Source organism: Kogia breviceps, chromosome 4 (assembly GCF_026419965.1).
Source record: "Kogia breviceps isolate mKogBre1 chromosome 4, mKogBre1 haplotype 1, whole genome shotgun sequence".
In the NCBI taxonomy this organism is placed as follows: domain Eukaryota; kingdom Metazoa; phylum Chordata; class Mammalia; order Artiodactyla; family Physeteridae; genus Kogia; species Kogia breviceps.
In genome coordinates, this window is record NC_081313.1 from 57,888,370 (window position 1) to 57,908,332 (window position 19,963).

Below are 19,963 nucleotides of genomic sequence, written 5' to 3' on the forward strand. Positions count from 1 at the left end.
TAAAGTACTGACTGCAGTGTTCTTGGTTGCTGGATACAATGTAACCATAAGTTTCCTCCACCACCACCCCCCGCCCCCTGCTAAGTCTTACTGACTTTATCTCCAGGACTGGCCCACAGAATGTGTTCAATAACGTTTGCTGAATGAAGGTGGTGTGAGTTCTCCTTTTGGTATCCATCACACTTGCATCCATCTCAGCCCAGATAGGCCCACCTCACCCCTGGACGGGACACTGGCCTCTTAGTCTCCCCACTGCCAGTCTCCTCTGACAATGGAATCTGCATAAACCACCAGGCTGCCCTTCCTAAAAACTGCGTCCTTTCACCCCTAGATCTCCAGAGCCTATAGAAAAAAAAGATAGTGTAGCACAGGAATAATATAAATGCCCAAAGCCCAGAGAGACTGTAATAGCCCTTAATAAATGTTAGATACATCATCTCTGATGTAAATGCCTTTGTCTGGTGTTCAAGGTCCAGGTCAGCTTAACTCCTGGACCCCCCCCCACCACCGCAAACAAACCCTCCATTTTGCTCAGGTTTGGTTCCTCAGCCTACTAAATGGTCCCCTGCATTGAAGTAACTCAGGACACCCCTGCCTCTGTCCAAAGCCTGTCTATTTTTCAATCTCCCACCTTCATAGATGCTAGTGGAGTTGCTATAACCAGACAGATCCCCCCTTATCTCAACTTCTATAATCATCAGAGATGAGCCATCCAATTTCTAAGCTTGAGACCTGATCATCTTAGGCTTTCCCCATCTCTTTCTTCAATAAGATTACAAACTTTCCAAGAGCAGGAACCACGTTCAAAATTTCTTCAGGAATCTTCCTGGCCCAGGAGAGTCAACAAATATTAGCTGATTGATTCTTTGCTGTAGAAATGAACCTGACCAAGCCAGGCAGAAGACGTTAATGATAAGCTACAACCTGATAGTTAGAGGGTATCATCATTAGATTTTAAATTTAAAAAAAAGTTGGGGGGATTTTCTATTTTTTTTACTTATGTCAGCATAAAAGGAGAAAAACACAACACACAATTTTTCTATATGTCTAGAGAGAAAACCACTACTATACGTTATAATAGCTCATTAAAGCATTCTTCTGGGCTTCCCTGGTGGCACAGTGGTTGAGAGTCCGCCTGCCGATGCAGGGGACACGGGTTCGTGCCCCGGTCCGGGAAGATTCCACATGCCGTGGAGCAGCTGAGCCTGCGTGTCCGGAGCCTGTGCTCCGCAGCGGGAGGGGCCACAACAGTAAGAGGCCTGCGTACTGCAAAAAAAAAAAAAAAAGCCATTCTTCTGCTCCCTTTCCTAACATATGCCATGAATCTTCATAGCAGTCAGGGTACTGCTATGAAGTAGCAGTACCTACTTTTTTTTCGAATTAATTTTTCTCTTTTGCTGTCCTGGCAGTCAGTTTTTACTTATAGCCATTTTTCTAAGTCAAACCCTTTAATTAAAGTTGGAATAAAAAGTCTGATTAAAATCTAAATTAGCTCAAGGAGTTGTGATCTTCTGATCTGCTCTTTGCACTTACATAATTTATGCCCCAAATTGCTACATTAGGACTTTGGGTCCACTTTCCTTACCTGAGGGGTTTTAAAAGGCCTGGACCTTTGAACCAAATAATCCTAATTTGGGAGCTATTGCATACCCAATGTCAAAAATTTCAAGACTAGCAATAGGTTATGGAGTGAGTTTCCAAAATGATTTAATTTATGAGCAATTCCAAAAGATAGGCACCCAATTTCTTTCCTGTTGGTTGTTCTTTCCTTCCCTAACCTGTTACTTAAATATATCCAATACTCATCCTAAAACTCATTCTTGGTGATAGATGCTCTGCCACAATCCAGAAGAAACCAACTAACTTTGAATATCTAAATGAATAGTTTAAAAAAATGATGATGTGGATGATCTGGGCTTAAATTTTTCTACTTTTCAGAAATCTCTCTGATGATACATTTTTAGGTAGGATCTGAAAACCCAGAAAAATTCATGTGTCCAAAAGAAAAAACCAAAACCAAGAAAAGAAAACACCAAAAACCTGAACCACAGAGTAAGTTGATAAATCTGATTCCCATTTAGTAGCTCAGGTGGGTGAATTAACAATTTCATAAAAAAGTATAAGACCATCAGGGAAATGTGAATGAGAACAAAGGCTGCCAAGAACAAAGATAATGAACATGGGCAGCATTTATGAGGAAGAAATCGAAGTTACTTGGGTGTCTTGTTTTTCAAGCTCGGCTCTTGGGGGTCAAAGAGGGTAGCTGGCTCTATTGCCGTCTCTGCAGATTGAAGTTGGCTGCCGAGGGCAGAGGTCACCCCACAGTATCAATTACTTGCTGCTACCTGGAAAATTTAATTTCATGCCCAGCAATAGATCTGCTTTCTTCTCTAGCATGAATGGCAACTGTCCCCAATTGATAACAAGAATAACTCATTTCCTCAGAGTCATTAGACTCTAGAAGCTTCTGCATTCAGAAAGGCCTCTGCAGACTGCTGAGTGAACAGAATAAAAGCTATGTGTTTGCCCTTTTCTTAACCTTTTAAGATATTGTATGGTTTCTGATTCATAGTAGGGTTAGTCCAAACTCTTGTGTATGACTGATATTTAGATGAACATCCGTTTCTCCGTGGAATTCCTCAAAGAAGAGGCTGTCTGGGGATATTAGCAAACAGAAAAAACCTGAATTTTCAAACAATGGGGAATCTGTTTGAAGGGAAGTTTGTACTGGGCTTATTTTTGGCTGGAAATACTGTAAAGGTCTAAAAATAATCTCTCCCTCTTGCCCTCCCCAAATCATAGTCTTTGGAAAGATGAGATAAGAGTTGTTTTGATAATGAGATTAATATTATTCTAGGAAGTTGATAGGAATATTTAAAACAAACAAAGAACAAACACTTTCCATGTAGTCTGCTCCACTATTGACCTGGATCTGGATGCAAGCTAGAAGAGTGAGAATCCAAAACTGCCAGAAATCCTTGATCATAAATGACCAAAGGAAAGCTTTTTAAAAGGATCATATAAAGGCTCTTCATTTTTGTTACTTTTGTTCCCTTGGCCTTAGTTCTAATTCAAAAAAGTTCCTAATGGTTTCCTCAGCATGGCAAAGAAAGAATAAAATTATAACTCAATTAAATAGCAATGTACATTCCACAGTATCTAAATTTTTTAAGGCAGAAATGAAAATTAACATTATTAATTGGTGTTTCTTGCAGAGTATGTATAGGGGCATGCTTGCACGCACATACACACACACACACACACACACACACACACACAAAACACGACACTCTTACCACATAGTAGTTCCTGTGCTTGTGAACAGAAACCTTAGGCCAGCTTGCCTGTAATAGAATCACTGGAGAACACAAAATGGACCTCACCGTGCAATTCTTTATCTCCAAATCACCCTGCCAATTCTCCTTAATAAAACCAAATCTACCCAGGTCATAAAATGATGAAAGGGAAAAAGAGCAGCTAGGGCTTTAGGTGTTAGGCATCTCAGTGGGTGGGGAGATGATGGGGGAAGTGAGGGAAGATAAAGAGTTAGGTGAGAATCGTTTCTTCTCCGGCCATTAGTTCCAAGAACAATGCCCCATCTGAGAAGAGGGGCCAGTGTTAGAGGAAGCAGCAAAGATTTCCTGCTGAGCGTCACAGGTCTTCAATTTATTCCATCTTTTTTGATACAAAAGGCCACACTCCACTCTTTCTTCTCCCCATGCTAAGAAATACATGAACTAACTATTAATGTGTTTCTTTTGACTCATTGACCACTGTTATGGCTATTTGAATGATTTTTAAGTGTAAGTTGAGCAAAAAAAATTCTCAAAACAGAAACAACCATGAAAAAAAAGGCCTTTAGAAAAGGAAGAAAAGGACAATTATGTATCTTAGTTCTTTAGACCTACACAAAGAGAAAGAAATGAAAGGTTTTCTAGTGTAGCTCCTCTGTAATTGAAAATGGGAAATTGGACTCAAAAAGCACAATGACTTGCCCCAGTTCACATAGCTTCTTAGAGTCAAAAATGTTATTAAAATTCATGTGTCCTAAATCTGGGACAATTTGAACATCAAAATGAGGGATCATAGTATATTATAACCCACTGAATAAAATGAAAATCCTGATTCTGTATTGAAAAGTTCTCTTTAACTAGAATGACAACTTGTAAATCCAGAGAAATTATTGATTTATAAAGTTATCAATGGATGCTAAAATTAGAGAGTGAAAGTCTTGATGAGAAACAAGTAATCTACATAGTCTAAAAGGATTTTACCATAAATTACATCTTAATTACAAAGGGGAAAAATTAACTTTATAATGGAGAAACCTAGTGAGTACCAATAACCAAGTGACAAAAATTATCATCACCAATACTGGGATAAACTGACATGTCTCTTCTGATTTGATGCACTGAGAAGAACACATCATCACTTCTGTGGAACTCCTGCCAAGGCTGCATCACCAGAATCTAATCATAAGGAAAGATCAGACAAACCCAAAGTGAGGTACACGCTGGAAATTAACTAACCTGAACTCTTACAAATATCAAGGTGAAGAAGGACAGTGTTGAGGGAATTGACAAAACTTCTATGGCTTAGGTAATTGTATTCTATTAACATCAATTTTTAAAAAGATTTTGGTAATTGCACAGTGTATAAGAGAATGTCTTTCTTCTTAGGAATATACACTAAAGTCTTTAGGGGCATAATGTCTCCATTTACTTTCAAATAGTTTAGGGGAAAAATGCATGTATGTGCAGATATAAAAAGTACATGTATGTATATATTATATAATATATATTATAGACAGATAGGTGTTAGAATGATAAAACAAATGAGGCAAAATGCAAATCGGTGAATCTGTATAAAGGGCGTATAGAATTCTATGTACTATTTTTGTAACTTTTCTGTAAATTTTAAATGATATCAAAATAAAGAGTAACATAAAAAAAATCAAGGCTCTTGACTCCAAGACAGGCTACTTCAATACATTTAAGAACCAAGATCTTTTAAGATTCTCAAGGTTTGCAGTTATGTAACATAACTGCCTCAGTCAGTCAGGCTGTAATAAAAAACTACCATAGATGGTGTAGCTTAAACAACAGAAACTTATTTCTCACAGTTATGGAAGAAGGTAGGAAGTCCCAAGATCGAGGCAGCAGCTGATATGGTGTCTGGTGAGAGCACTCTTGCTGGTTTGCAGATGGCCATCTTGTATCCTCACATGGTGGAGAGGACAGCGTGAGAGCAAGCTCTTGTGTCTCTTCTTATAAAGGCACTAATCCCATTCGTGAGGGCTCCACCCTCATGACCTAATCACCTGCCAAAGGCCCACCTCCCAATATCAGCACACGGTGGGCAGTTGGGGGGGTGGTTAGAATGTCAGCATATGAGTTTGAGGACACAAATTCATACGTAGTTCATAACACTAACCCTTACCAGGCTGGCCTGTTGAGCAGATTCCTCCCCCTGGTCAACCTGTTATTCCTTTCATGGGATCAGTCCACCAGGACAGTCCTGACATACTGACTTTGGGCTCTAATTCATGTTTGGCAGAGGTTGAATTCAGGGCTCTGGGCAACCAAAGGTCCATCATCAATCCTCTCCTGTAGCTGTGTGTTGGGCTCATGCTTCTGCTCTCACCCATCTGAGTTCTAACCATGGTGCTGCCTCTGGGCTGTAGCATCCGAAGGTGCAGGGGTGGCAGCAAGCTCCTGACTACCACACGGGGCAGTCACCCCACCCTCTGTGCCACATATTACGTGGTTCCCCAGGATGCTCACACCTGTGTCCATAAGGGCTTTCAAGGCCTTTGCTCCATGATGTCAGCATACCTTTCCAGTGAATGACCTCATGTTCTCCCAGGTGGGTCTTAATCCCTGCCAGATAAATGGTGGATATTCTTTGTGTGAATGGGACCATTCTTCTAGCTGCCCAGGCCACCCGTCCATCGTCTCTACTGATGGAAACGTGTGGAAGTCAGGAGTGCAGTCAGCATTGAAAGAGACCACAATCCATAAAGGCATTGTTCATGGCCTAAAGCGTTCAGGAGAAGGTATGCTTGGAATATGTGCTGTTCTGTGTTGTTGCTATAAAATTCTAAATGGTAAATTTAGCATGACCAGAAAATAAATTATTGCTCATGCATTCCTACATACTCTGGGCACAACTTGCATTTGTGGTCATCATCAATGAAGCCCAGTAACAAATTTGAGAGTGTCACTGGAAGCCCATATTCACAAACAGCAGAACGAGAGAGGCAGTGTCATGAATGAAGATGACACTGGCCTTAAATCAGCAGTACTGGGGATGGCAGAGGCAGGCAGAGCTAAGTTGTTTCAATACAAACAGTTTCCGAAGAGCTGTGACATCGTATGTGATAACAGCATTGTTACATTTTTCTTGTGGTGACAGATATGAAATTAGCCAGAAATAGTGCATTTGAGAGTAAAGAACACAAAGAGATAGTTTAGTTCCTGGGCTTGAACAGGAAGAGCTGGTGCTTGGACACTATGGAGAATCTTCATGTGTGTATATTAAACAATCAGCAAATGCTTAAGTACTGTTTTCTGTTGTTCCAAATCTTCAATGATAAATCAGTGTACCTCACATGAGCCCATGAATTTTGTAATATACATATACATATATATTATATATGTATACATATATATTTATTCAAGTATAGTTGATTTACAATGTTGTGTTAGTTTTAGGTGTACAGAAAAGTGATTCAGTTATATGTATATATATTCTTTTTCAGAATATATTTTTGTAATATAATATTTTATAATATGTTTTTTAATCAAATTGTTTATAAAGATAAGGGCCCATACAATCTGGGGGGTGCCCTGCCTGTGGTGATGGCTTACTTTGAGGATGATAATTTAAGAAGGATTACCAAGAGAGTTCTTGAGAATTTGTAGCGCCTCTCTGAGCCTCAATTTTCTCACCTAGCTGATGTAGGAGGCTAATTTATTATTTTCCACTGAGGCTAGAAACTTACTATTTTACACTGAGAAATATTATTGTCAAGTCCAAGTAGGTATACAAATTGGCTGGCCAAAGCACTCTCTCTTTTTTTATATATATATTAACTTTTTGTTTAATTCAGACTTATTGAGGTATTATTTACATAAAGTTCACCCTTTTTTGGTCAGACATTAGCTCCAAAGCCACCTGTTTCACAGCACACAAGGATAACATGAAAACTGCTCTGGGTGCTATCCCTCCCCTGTAACTTCGTTTCTAGAGAGGTTTTTAACCCAGAGTAGATATCAGAATTACCTGCTATATTTTAAATCACTCCTATTGTTCTGAAATGATCTATTTCATGTTTCTTTTCCCTCTGGTCTACATGTTCCTCCAGGGCACCGGGGAAGTCCCAGGGCCTCATACAGTGCCTGGTACATTGAGTGTTCAATACAGATTCATTGAAATGAACTCAGCATCTTTCTCGAGAAATTCACTTCTTTAACAGCACTATTCAATAACAGCACTAATAAAACAAACAAAAAATCTCCCCACTGGAAGAAAAAAAACCCTTTAGTTTTTTTTTTTTTTTTTAACCGAAGTAAAGAATATAACCATAATCCTGGTTTCCTGACCCTTTCCCCTTACCTGCAGTAATTCCTCCCCATGTGTACAGGGATATTGTCCTGCCCAATTCTGAAGGGAAGGATGAAATGATTGAAAGCACTCTCCTTACAGACAAGATTGTGGGGAAGCAAAGTTATGGGATCAGAAATAGGGGAGTTTGTTTTACCATGGAAATGTTGAACATGGCCATCAGGAATTGACAGCCAAATGTTGGGAGACACATTGGTATAAAAGCTTTGGTATAAAAGGGCATACTCTTTCCTGAACAGTGCCAAGAGGGGCAGCACCAATCTTTAGTTCTGAATCTCTCGTTGTCTAAAATCATCAAACACGGATGATCAGTCTTCCTAGTTAGAGTGTCCCTTATTTATCTATGTTAATAATTTCAGAGAGGTTTGCCCTGCAAGGGAGCTAGAGCCACATGGACCTTGCATATTTTTATTGTTATAGACTGACTGTGTCCCCCCAAATTCATATGTTGAAATCCAAATGCCACATGTGTTGCTATTAGGAGGTGAGGCCTTTGGTGAAAGATTAGGTCATGAGGGCAGAGGCCCTCTTGAAAGGGATTAGTGCCCTTATATAAGAGACTCCAGAAAGCTCCTTTGCCCCTTCTGCTATATGAGATTATTGCAAAAAGATGGCCATCTCTGAAACAGGAAGAAGGCCTTCATCAGACACCCAAGCTGTCAGCACTTTGATCTTGACTTCCCAGCCTCCAGAACTCTGAGAAATAAATTTCTGTTGTTTATAAGCCATTCCATCTATGGCATTTTGTTATAGCAGGCCAAACAGACTGAGACTCTAACCACGAGCTTGTGGTTACCAGAGGGAAAGGATAGTGGGGAGGGATGGTTGGGGGGTTTGGGATTGACATGTACACACTGCTATGTTTGAAATGGATAGCCGGCGGGAACCTACTGCACAGCACAGGGAACTCTGCTCAATAGAATATTATGTAACAACCTAAATGGGAAAAGAATTTGAAAAAGAATAGATACATGTCTATGTATAACTGAATCACTTTGCTGTACACCTGAAACTAACACAACATTGTTAATCAACTCTACTCCAATATAAAATAAAAAGTTAAAAAAAATTCCTTACATCTGATACTTTAACTCTCTGCAGGCAAGGTTTCTCTCATTTATAAGTTCCTTGGCACGGCTTATGTCTGTCTGACCAGCGAGGGCTGACCTGTTCCACAGGAGAGATGAGCTGGTTAACAGTGATTTCAGCTTTATTTTATTTTATTTTCAGTTTCAGAAAGCTTGAGGGCAATTGAAGTTTGTATCTCAGCTTGGATGCTCTTTTCCTTCGACTCACCAGTGATCTCTCTGATGCCCACATCCTCTAGGCCAGGCAGGCTGAGATGCTCCATCTTCTCGTGCTATTTTCAGAGCACATTCTTTTAGGATAACATTTCTTTTTCATTGTGCTTATTTTACAGTTCTGCTTCCTCTTCCAAGCTATGAGCTCATGAGGGCACAAACCATGCTTGACTCACCTCTGAATTTCCCGGAGGCAATGCAGTATCAAGGTCAAGATCTTGGTCTCTGGAGTCAGACTGTCTAATGTGGGATACCTGCTTCTCCTAACTTCCCTCAGCCTCCATCTTCTCACCTATTAAAAAAAGGATATTAATAGTAACTGCCTCCTAGGCTGTTGGGAGGACATGGGTAAAATGTTTAACATAGTAGGGCTTCCCTGGTGGCGCAGTGGTTGAGAATCCGCCTGCCGATGCAGGGGACACGGGTTCGTGCCCCGGTCCGGGAAGATCCCACATGCCGCAGAGCGGCTGGGCCCGTGAGCCATGGCCGCTGAGCCTGCGCGTCCAGAGCCTGTGCTTCGCAACGGGAGAGGCCACAACAGTGAGAGGCCCGCATATCACAAAAAAAAAAAAAAAAAAAAAAAACATAGTAGCTGCCACTTAACAATACCCACTAAATATTAGTATCTAGTTAGTAGTAGATGGTGTGCCTGAACAGAGTTACTCAAAGAAATGTGTACTGAGTGAATGAATGAATGCAACCAAGCCTGTGAACTGAAGTCACAAACAGAGCTCCAAAACCACAAAATGGGTCCCCATGACATACAAAGACATTTACTGAATGTGACTGCAACAGAAGGAGGAATTCTGTGACTGCCACAGATGGGTGGATGAAACTCTGGCTTCCTGAAATTTTCAGCATCTCCTTCTTTGCCCAAAGGGACTTTTCCTCAGAAATCCCTTGGTAAAGACCCAGCCCCATTGGATGACAGAATTAATATGTGAGGAAGAGACATTAGAAAACATGAAATCCACCCCCATTTAATTCAGAAGTAGGAGGTTTAGACCCAGAGGACTCCTGAGGCTTCTGAGGGCTAAACAATAATATTCTTCCGGGTTTTCTGCCATCCCTATTAAAGTCAGGGCTCCTCTGGTTGGTGGCGGGGCTAGAGGCACACAGTGATGAGTGCCTTCACCTGTAAGGTCCGAGGTTAACTGCAAAGTTTCCAGGCCCTTGTTTTTAGGGGGGAGGGGAGTTCTTAAAAGGGCTGCTTCAGCACATACACACTGGCATATATCACTGTGACAGGTAGACACATCTTAAAACAAACCTCACAAATACAATTCAAAACAAACCGAGTCAGTAGGAACTGGTTCCTTACATGAGCTCATTAAGTCCATCCCCTTGTGAAGGAAAATCGTATCTCCAGGTAGAAGACCAAATACTTGATCCTTTCCATAAGGCCACGTGAATTTCACTTCTTTCCCTTCCAGAACTGATAAGATCTCAAATAACCACATCAGCCTGGCTCACAAGAGGAGCTAGACCTTGCTTTGCTAAGAAGCTGGTAGTTGTTAGCGAGGGCCTGAGCCCCCTGAACAAAGAGATTTTCAATGTGCGGCTGTACTTGTGTTTGGTTTCCCGTCAAGCTCTCTAACTCAGTGCTTACGTCACCTGCTTGTTATGTAGACCAAATGAGACATGTAGAACAGGGGGTTGAAAACCACTGCAAGGCCCTGTGCAGGTATGATCTGTCCCCCTTCTTCAGGGCATTGTTAATTCACGATCCTTAACCTCAAAGAGCTCTCAGTTTGAATAAGTTTATGATCTGTACACAGGCTTTGCCTGTGTGTGCGATTCTGAGAAATAAAGTTGGCTTGAGCGACAGCCCTTGGACACAGAGAGAGAAGACAAGGGGAGAGGGCACTAGACACGGGAGCTTGGAGTTCAGAGTAGCAGTAACCTGTGTAATTCAAGTCTCCCAAGCCTGAGGATACATGAACAAACCTACACCAAGCCCACCCCTTCTTGATCCTTCTTGTCCACGAAGGGCCCTGGCCCTGTTAAATGCCCCTCCAGTATTTAGGTCTGTCAATGTGTATTGTTCCTAAGCTGCATCTCCCACTGGACACCACCTTGTCCCTCTGCCAGGTCACGCCCTGGGCACCACATGCACAGCCCCATGGCACACCACGTTTCCTCTTACTTTCCACTCTGAATCACACTTAGTTCAGCATTATCACAGTAGGATTGCCTGAGCCTCTCCATTTTCCAGAGACTTCATTCTTATTTGCTGCCCCTGCTGCTCTCCACTGAGCCCCACATTGAGTCCAATGGTGCTGCCCCAGGAGCAAAACTAGATGATGGGCTCCATGTGTACAAAATCACTCTTCCCTCCCCATGGCTGAGGCTATGCTTTAGGGCTCACTGGCTGGACCCTGCTCTTTCCTCAAGACTTCTCTCTCTCAGGAGACCTGGTCTCCCATGGTCTGTGCTGTGGACTGAATACTTGTGTCCCCCATGAATTCCTGTGTTGAAATGCTACCCCCCAATGTGATGATGTTAGGGGGTGGGACCTATGGGAGGTGATTTGGTCAGGAGGGTGAAGCCCCTGTGAATGGGATTAGTGCCCTTAGAAAAAGAGACTCCAGAGTTTGATCATTCTCTTTGCTCCTCACCAGGTAAGGATACCAGGAGAAAACGGGCCATCTGCAAACCAGGAACAGGGACCTCACCAGGCACTGGATCTGCCGCACCTTGATCTTGGACTTCCCAGCCTCCAGAACTGTGAGAAATCAATGTCTGTTTTTTAACCCTCCCCATCTATGATGTTCTGTTATAGCAGCCAGAGCTGGCTAAGACTGTCTGTCCCAGCAGTTTGACTGTTTGTTTATCAGATATCCCCAGAAATGTCTGCATCTTATTTAGACTTAACCTCCCTCCTCCCCTGCCTCACCACACCTGATTTACAAAACTCTCCCTGCTTTTCTAACGTTCATTTATTCCATAGATTTATTTGAAGAGTAATTACTGTATGAAAGGTTTCTCAAGCTATAAAATGAAATTGCATTCCAGCTCCAAGCTGTACTAAAAATGCTCTGTAACTTAAAACCCTGTAACTAGAGGCACTAGGCTTATGGAAAATTGAGACTTGTGACTATAATTTATCATGTATATTTGGTTTTAAGAGATGATTTAAATCCAAACACTGAAATAGATTTAAAGGGTTTTATTAAAAATATTTACTCAAAAATTACACCTTAATGAAACTGCAGTATATATCATTTTACAGCTCCAAATTGCAAAGCAAATGGCTAAAATGTGTGGATACTTACCTAGTTCTCCCAAATGTAAGCTCTGAGAGGAACTGGAAGTTGGCAGAAGCTGGAATGGAGAGTGGTCCTGGGGTTTGCTGGAGGCGACTGGGCTGGGTGGGGACACGAATGGGCCCCCCACCCCTCTCTCTTCACCTCCCCCCTCCCCCACCCTCTTAGCCTCTCTAGTTCCCTAGGAGGCCCTAGCTGACCTCTGTCTTCCCACAAGATAATCTCCACTTATGTGTGGTGGGTGGGATGGGGTGTTGGGAGACAGGACAGGATTCGGAGAGGGAAGAAAGAAGGTGTTCCACATGAATCCCATTTATTTTGAAAGTTTTTCAGCATCCTCTTTTTCCATAGGGGAGCAGATCCCAAGCTGACCCCCCCCCCCCCAGCTCCTTATGCTGCCTGGAGAGTCTGGTGTGAGAATAAGGAAGGGAGGGTGGGCATAGTTCTGCTCCTCTACCCCCACTCAATCCTGCCCCTCAAAATACTCTCCTCCCCCCAACTCCAGTCCACCCCTCATTTCAACTTTTAGAGAGCCGGACAGCAACTCATCCTCGCTCAGGCCAGCACCCTCCAGGAGAGTCACTGGCCTTTGTGATTTGCTGAAATCAGAACAATGAATTCCTGTGCCTGAGTAAAATCAGTGGGGGTGGGATGGTGTTGGGGAAATGAAGAGGTCAGTTTGGGGCTGTGGTGTTTTGGGAGAGAGAGATGGGGAGGGGCTACGGCTGAAGTTTGGCAGAGGTCAGCGTGAGGGCTCTGGGCCTTGGGAAGACTATTCTGGTGCTCCCAGTTCTGGGTTAGGTGTACCCTCCTACACATCCCCAAAGGGCCTCCTCCTTAGCCCTAGCACTTGTCCCACTGCCTGTTTCTTGTATGACCCTCCTATGACGCAGTAAGCTCCTCGACGGTGCGGACTGCATCCTGAGTGGCAGGGTATCCCCAGCCCCTGGCCGTAGCTCCCAGGAGGAACTCAGTAAGGTCACTTGTCTATGAATTAACTGGGCTGCCATATTGCAAAGGTCACTGGGCTGAGACTTAAAAGACAGGAGGAATGCCTGCTGTATCATTTATTAACAGGGCTGGACACTCGGTCTCTCTAAATCTGTTTGCATCAACAGCAGAATGGATTCAATTCCTCCCATCCTACTAAGGGAATAATGGAGCAAAATAGGATAATGGATGTAAAAGGGGATTTATAGACTATATAGCGTTAGTCTCATATAAGATATTATCCAGAGGAAGCTTGAGCAAAGAAAAGTATGATTCTGGTCATTCTATGTAAAGCAAGTCTGTGTACTCATATACAGACTTTCATAATACTAGCTCTTTAGCCTCAGAGTAAAAATTTTAAAATGAAGAAAATTACAATAATAAATAATTATGAGATAATGATACTTTAATATTTTGTGAATATTGCATTTGCTATGTGTCAGGAAATTATTTGAAACACTTGGCATGCATTGTCTTATTTAAAACTCTTCATGATAGTAGAAAGTAGATGCTGTTATTACCCTCATTTCTCTGAGGCTTAGAGGGTCATGTGACCCACGGTGGGCCTGAACTCGAATGAGATCTACCTGACTTTGGAGCCCAGCTCTAAATCGGACCACTGAACTGTCAAGTAACCACAAGAACTAGTTTGAACCTCCTTAGAAATGAGGTCTTAACTAAAGATAACTGGTCCTGTGCTTAAATCTTGCCACCTGTGAAACAGCAATAAGTTGGTTTTCTCAAACAACTGTAGGGAATGATTATTTCCCAAACACCAAGGGCACTCTGGAGTGGGGGGGGCCACAGCGTGGCATGTGGGAGGGTGAGGGTAGCTCACAGGCCAGGCTAGATGACGTTCTAGATCCCTTACTTCCACTTACATTAATTCTGGTTTTTCTCTTTTGTGAGAATCTTCTAAGGCCCAGGGGAGATTTCATTGTCTGAAGAGGATTTGCATTGGTTCCAACCAAATGTCCCAATTGAGAGCTTCTCATTTGGAAAACCTTTAACTTCTCTGCTTCGGGTGTTCTCAACCATGTAGGTGGTGCACATTCAAACCACAGACCCACAGAATGACAAGCACAGGTTGTAGATTTTCCAGGAAATCTATTTTTTTCTCACCACTCAAAACCCAAATCAAGGCATGCATGTCTCCTTGTCATCTCCCTTTGCCAACACACCATTTCCCCCCCTTAATCTACGCTTTGACTTTAGAAGTCCCAGATTTTGACAGGAGTCTCAGCTCCACCTGCTTAGCTGGCTCAGACCCTGTCCCCTGCATAGTCGATAAGACCCAAGGGCACCAAAATCCTATAAGACCCTCAGCACAGCCTGACTTGGAACTTGCTTCCCACTCTGGGTTCTGGCTCCCTTCTTCATTTTTGGCCCCTTGGGGTTTCCTTAACTTTCTTGTTTGTTATATTTTCCCAGCATTTTAAGGTATTTTATAGTAGGAGGGGTATTTGGAATACATAGTCTAAACAGAACTCCCACAGATACTTTTACACAAGTAAAATCTGGCTAATGGCTTACATGAGAAGAGAGAAAGAGAACCACCTGAGTGGTCAGTGGTCCTCCTCTTCAAATCAGAAGTCAGGACGGACAACTATGAATTTCTTCAGAGTTAAAGGGATGGAGCATTAAAAATAAGAACTGGTCCAACAGATCTGTGCATATAGGGTAGACAGGCAGCACTGCCAAGAGGGCTCAACATGAACCCTGGCTGAGGAGAATGTCTCCAGAGACCAGCACCAGAGTGAAACTACCCCTGCCTTCCCAGCCCTGCCTCTCCGAGTTGCCCCCAAACAGGGCAGGGCAAGGGTGGACAAGAACCCCCATCTCCTGCCCTGGGAAGGATCTCTGCCATGGCCTCGAGTGCCTCCAAGGACAGGCTCTGTGAAACACATTGTGTATTCAAATGTTAAGTCTTTCTGCCACTGTCTTATTGTATGGCAGACTAGGAAAGAACTCAGAGAAATTGTCTCTCGCTGTAGGACAAAAAATTAAAACACTTGAGTCCAACATCCAGCTCTTTGGTCGCACGGCTTAACATAAGGTGGCAGGGAATGTTCTTGATTGAATCACATCCATTCAGTCAATCCCAGGTGTCTTCCTAATCAAGCAGATGGACTGACTTTGGGAGGCTTGGTGGTGGTGGCGGTGGTAGCGGTGGGTGGGGAGCAGGTGGGGAGGAAGAAGAGCCCTTGTTCACTGCTCACTGCCTATCGGACTGACATCTGAGCTGGGCTGACTTCACCTTCACCTTGTACATAGTCACCCATGAAACCCACTTGTCTCGATGAGCTCTTCTTAGACTTCCCCCAGTGCATTTTCACCTTGGTATGAAATCGAGGCCACACTTGGCATGCTTATTGTGTAAGAACCATCTCACCTCATGTGAATTCTTCAGCTGGAGAAGAAATGCCCCCGCGAAATTAATTAGCCTCAGCTGAGGGACACTAGGAGAGCACTTGCCATATCAGATGTGCTTCAGCAATTGAGAACAAATCCATCTTTATTCTGGAGATGGGAAACTATGGGCCTCCAAAGGCAGTGCTCTTAGAGTTTACATTTTCTCCTCATTCCCTTTAGGACTACCAAAGTGTCTTAGCCATTACAGAATCCACTTTGTATTTTAAATCCACAGTCCTTTGGTTAATTTTAAGACTGGAGGGGTTTCTTTCTCCTCCTACCTCTTTTTTTTTAGTTATCTGTTTTATGCATATTAGTGTACATGTGTCAATCCCCATCTCCCAATTGACCCCACCCCCCTCACCCCCCACTCCTGCTTTCCCCCCTTGGTGTCCATACGTTTGTTCTCTACATCTGTGTCTCTATTTCTGCCTTGCAAACCGGTTCATCTGTACCATTTTTCTGGGTTCCACATATATGCGTTAATATACGGTATTTGTTTTTCTCTTTCTGACTTACTTCACTCTGTATGACAGTCTCTAGATCCATCCACATCTCTACAAATGACCCAATTTCATTCCTTTTTATGGCTGAGTAATATTCCATTGTATATATGTACCACATCTTCTTTATCCATTCATCTGTCAATGGGCATTTAGGTTGTTTCCATGTCCTGGCTCTTGTAAATAGTGCTGCAATGAACATTGGGGTGCATGTGTCTTTTTGAATTATGGTTTTCTCAGGGTATATGCCCTGTAGTGGGATTGCTGGATCATAGGGTAATTCTATTTTTAGTTTTTTAAGGAACCTCCATACTGTTCTCCACAGTAGCTGTATCAATCTACATTCCCACCAACAGTGCAAGAGGGTTCCCTTTTCCCCACACCCTTTCCAGCATTATTATTTGTAGATTTTCTGATGATGGCCATTCTGACCTGTGTGAGGTGATACCTCATTGTGGTTTTGATTTGCATCTCCTCCCACCTCTTACACCAAGGACAAGAAAGGTCTGGTGATAGACCCAGGATCACATTGGTCACTTAAGGTGGAGTCTTCAATTCCTAGAGCAGTTTTCCTTCCTCCATATCCTCAGGGCTTCCCATCAAATAGTAACAGAGGAAGCAAACAAACAGCTGGGAAGTACTCCCCCTAAGTAGTGGAAGGATTGGCTGTGGGGCCTGTCTTGTCTGCCATGGAATTTTGTTGAGTAAAGACACCAAACAGACCCTGGTCTCTGTCTTTAAATTTTCAGCCTAACACATGCCATGTCCAGTGAGGTGCTTAACAAAACAAATACTTGCTTTTGATTTTCATCATAGGATGAAGTCACTCGGGCTACTTGTAAAGAGGGACCAACATTTTATAGGCACGTAACTTCTCCAACTCTGTTCCCTTCTTTCCTTGAAAGGATGTCATAGCAACAGGGCCCATACCTGCCTGTGCCAAAAGGTCTTTATGTTAACTTTCCTGGACAAGCAACCTCAAAACCGATTCTCCTTTGAATCCAGGTCAGAGAAACCTAAGCCTCCTGCAAAGTACAAAAGGCCAGCCATCTATACCAATCTTTGGGCTCATTATGATATTAGGGACTCCTCAATCTTTATCCCTCTCTGGGAAGAGGAAATTCTCAATTTTAGAGAAAGCTCTGTTGTAAACCCCTGGCAAGTTTGCCTTCCCGGCACCCGAGTCCCCAAAGACTTGTTGGGGAGGCAGGGCTCACCTCTCATCTCAGAAAAGAAGGTTCTGATAGTTCCTCTCAGGTCAGATAGTTCCTGTCTCAGCAGCCTGGGCACCAGCATATGGAGTAGGATGCAACTGCCCTGGCCTTGGGACCTGAAGCTAGTGACACAGAGAAATGTGGGGTACTTAAAGATGAATTCTGGCACTACCAGCAACATGCAGCTGCAGTGACATCCAGACCCTTCTGTGACACCACCTTGGCTGTGTATCTAGCATCTGGCCTCCCTTGGAACCTGTATATCACCCAAGCCTAGTTCTGCATGTGGCCTTCTCATCAATTTTGCAAGTCATCCAATCTCCTTCCAGTAAATTCCTTTTATGCTTATGTTAGTCAGAAATAGTTTCTGTTGTTTGCAACCACAGATCCTGACTAGCCCAGCCTCCTTGAAGCTGTTTCATTGAATGGATGAGTATTTGAGGAGTGAGCTATGCTCATGGCATCTTTATTGAAAGGGAATGAGGGCGTGAGAACTTCATGATCAAGGCCTGATGGACTTTTACTTCTCCAGCTGCTGGCAGTGGGGACAGGAAAGGGGGTCATTTAAAGTCAGCAGGAGGTGGTGGTCTATGTTCAATCATCCACGTGACTTTGCTACAGCTCCCAACCCCAAACTTAAAAACAGGTACTGACAGAGGTCCTGTGGATTCGTGTTTCCAGCCCTGGCCTCCCTCTCCCTCTGGCCCTCCTTTCTAGCCAAAAGTCAGGTCCCACAGCTGGATGAAATAAAATGGTTCTATTGGGATGCCTTAAAATTAGCATGGCTCAGTATGTTTTAAACTTGGGGCCATTCCCTGAGTAGAGAATGGAGGCTTTTCTCACTTTCTCTGCCGCAACTGCTGGGGATAAAGTCAGGAGCTGTCTGCTCCAAGGGCTCCCCCAGCCCAGATCTAACACATTCCCCTACTCCGACCCCCTCCAAATCCAGCCACCTACACACCCACCATGGACTTCAGTGAAAGGCAACCCCACTCCATCAACGGCACATTATCATATGGCTTTCCATTTTTCTTAGTCACCTTATTCCTTTGCCCTTCCAAAGTTGAGGATAAATTATTTAACAAGTCTCCAGGGGTTAGCTTTATGAGAACTTAAAGCCAGTGCCCATATGCTATAGGTTAGGGTGAGCTAAACGCTGTAAGTCAATCCTTCTTGTTCCACCCTGGAAAACACCCAGCCATGCACACACACGTGTGCACATGTGAGCAGTCACAAACTCACACAACCCACAACAGCACCTCCCAAACCACATGGCCCAAGCAGTAAAACATCAAGGCTCGAATCACCCTACTCAGGCCAATAAAAACTTAACTTTGAGCCCTAATGTAGTTGAGCCTGTGCTTGCAAAGTATCCCGCACACGCCTGGGTGTGAGTGAAACACTGTCTTGCCTTTCAGACAAAGGATAGGTTCTATTTAAAAGTTTAAACATTCATTTGCACCTATATCTTCCTGACACATGCAGTGAAGTACAGAATATCAGAGTTGAAAGGGAACATACATGATATATATGATACATGCACCATATTGTATCATTTTATAATTTACTAATTACACCACATTTTATTTAGTTTTAATCTAAGGGACAGAGATAGCTAATGGAATAGTTTTCAATCTTTTGCAGAAGAAACGGGCTTGAATGTGGCTCTGCTGTGTTCTTACTGGATGACCTCTTTAAGCCAGAGCTGTTTCTTTATCTGTAAAATGAGGACCGAAAATAGTATCTACCTTGTATTATTGTGACAACTAAATGAAATATCAAATGAAGTCTTAGCAGAGAGTCTGGAAAACAGAAAAAGCTATAATTAGCTAGAAAAATGGTAGCTTTTATTGTTATTATTATTATTATTCACCCCTGAATGGATTCTATTTTGAAGGAGATGGGCAACAAAACTACATTTATGAACTAGTAATGAATTCACTCTCCCTATCTTTTAGTTTTCACGCACATTAATATCACCCCGTCAGAACTTCTCATCTGAGAAATCAGCTGCTATAACTCTGGTAAAAGATAAAGACCATTCTAATTAAGTTTAACCCAAGCAGTCTTATTGTCAATGGGTGATAAACATTAGAATTTAAAATTTTTTTTATTTTTATTTTTATTTTTTTTTTTTTTTTGTGGTACGCGGGCCTCTCACTGTTGTGGCCTCTCCCATTGCGGAGCGCAGGCTCCGGACGCGCAGGCTCAGCGGCCATGGCTCACGGGCCCAGCCGCTCTGCGGCATGTGGGATCTTCCCGGACCGGGGCACGAACCCGTGTCCCCTGCATCGGCAGGCGGATTCTCAACCACTGCGCCACCAGGGAAGCCCTAAAATTTAAAATTTTTAACATTTGAATATAAAATATTTAAAAATATTTTGACCACTTATGTAGAACCAGCCTAATGAAATTTCTCTGTTTTTCAGAAAAACAAACTGATATCTAGGGAAGGGAACTTGCCTTAGACCATAAAGCAGAAACAAGAACCCGAGTCTCCAACCCTGAGACCAATTCCAATCTCCATCCTGAATCCAACTGAGGACCTACAGTCCAATTTCAAACTGCTATTTGGTACATTTACAGGCCACATCCTAGGGCTTCACCTGGTGGTGCAGTGGTTGAGAATCCGCCTGCCGATGCAGGGGATA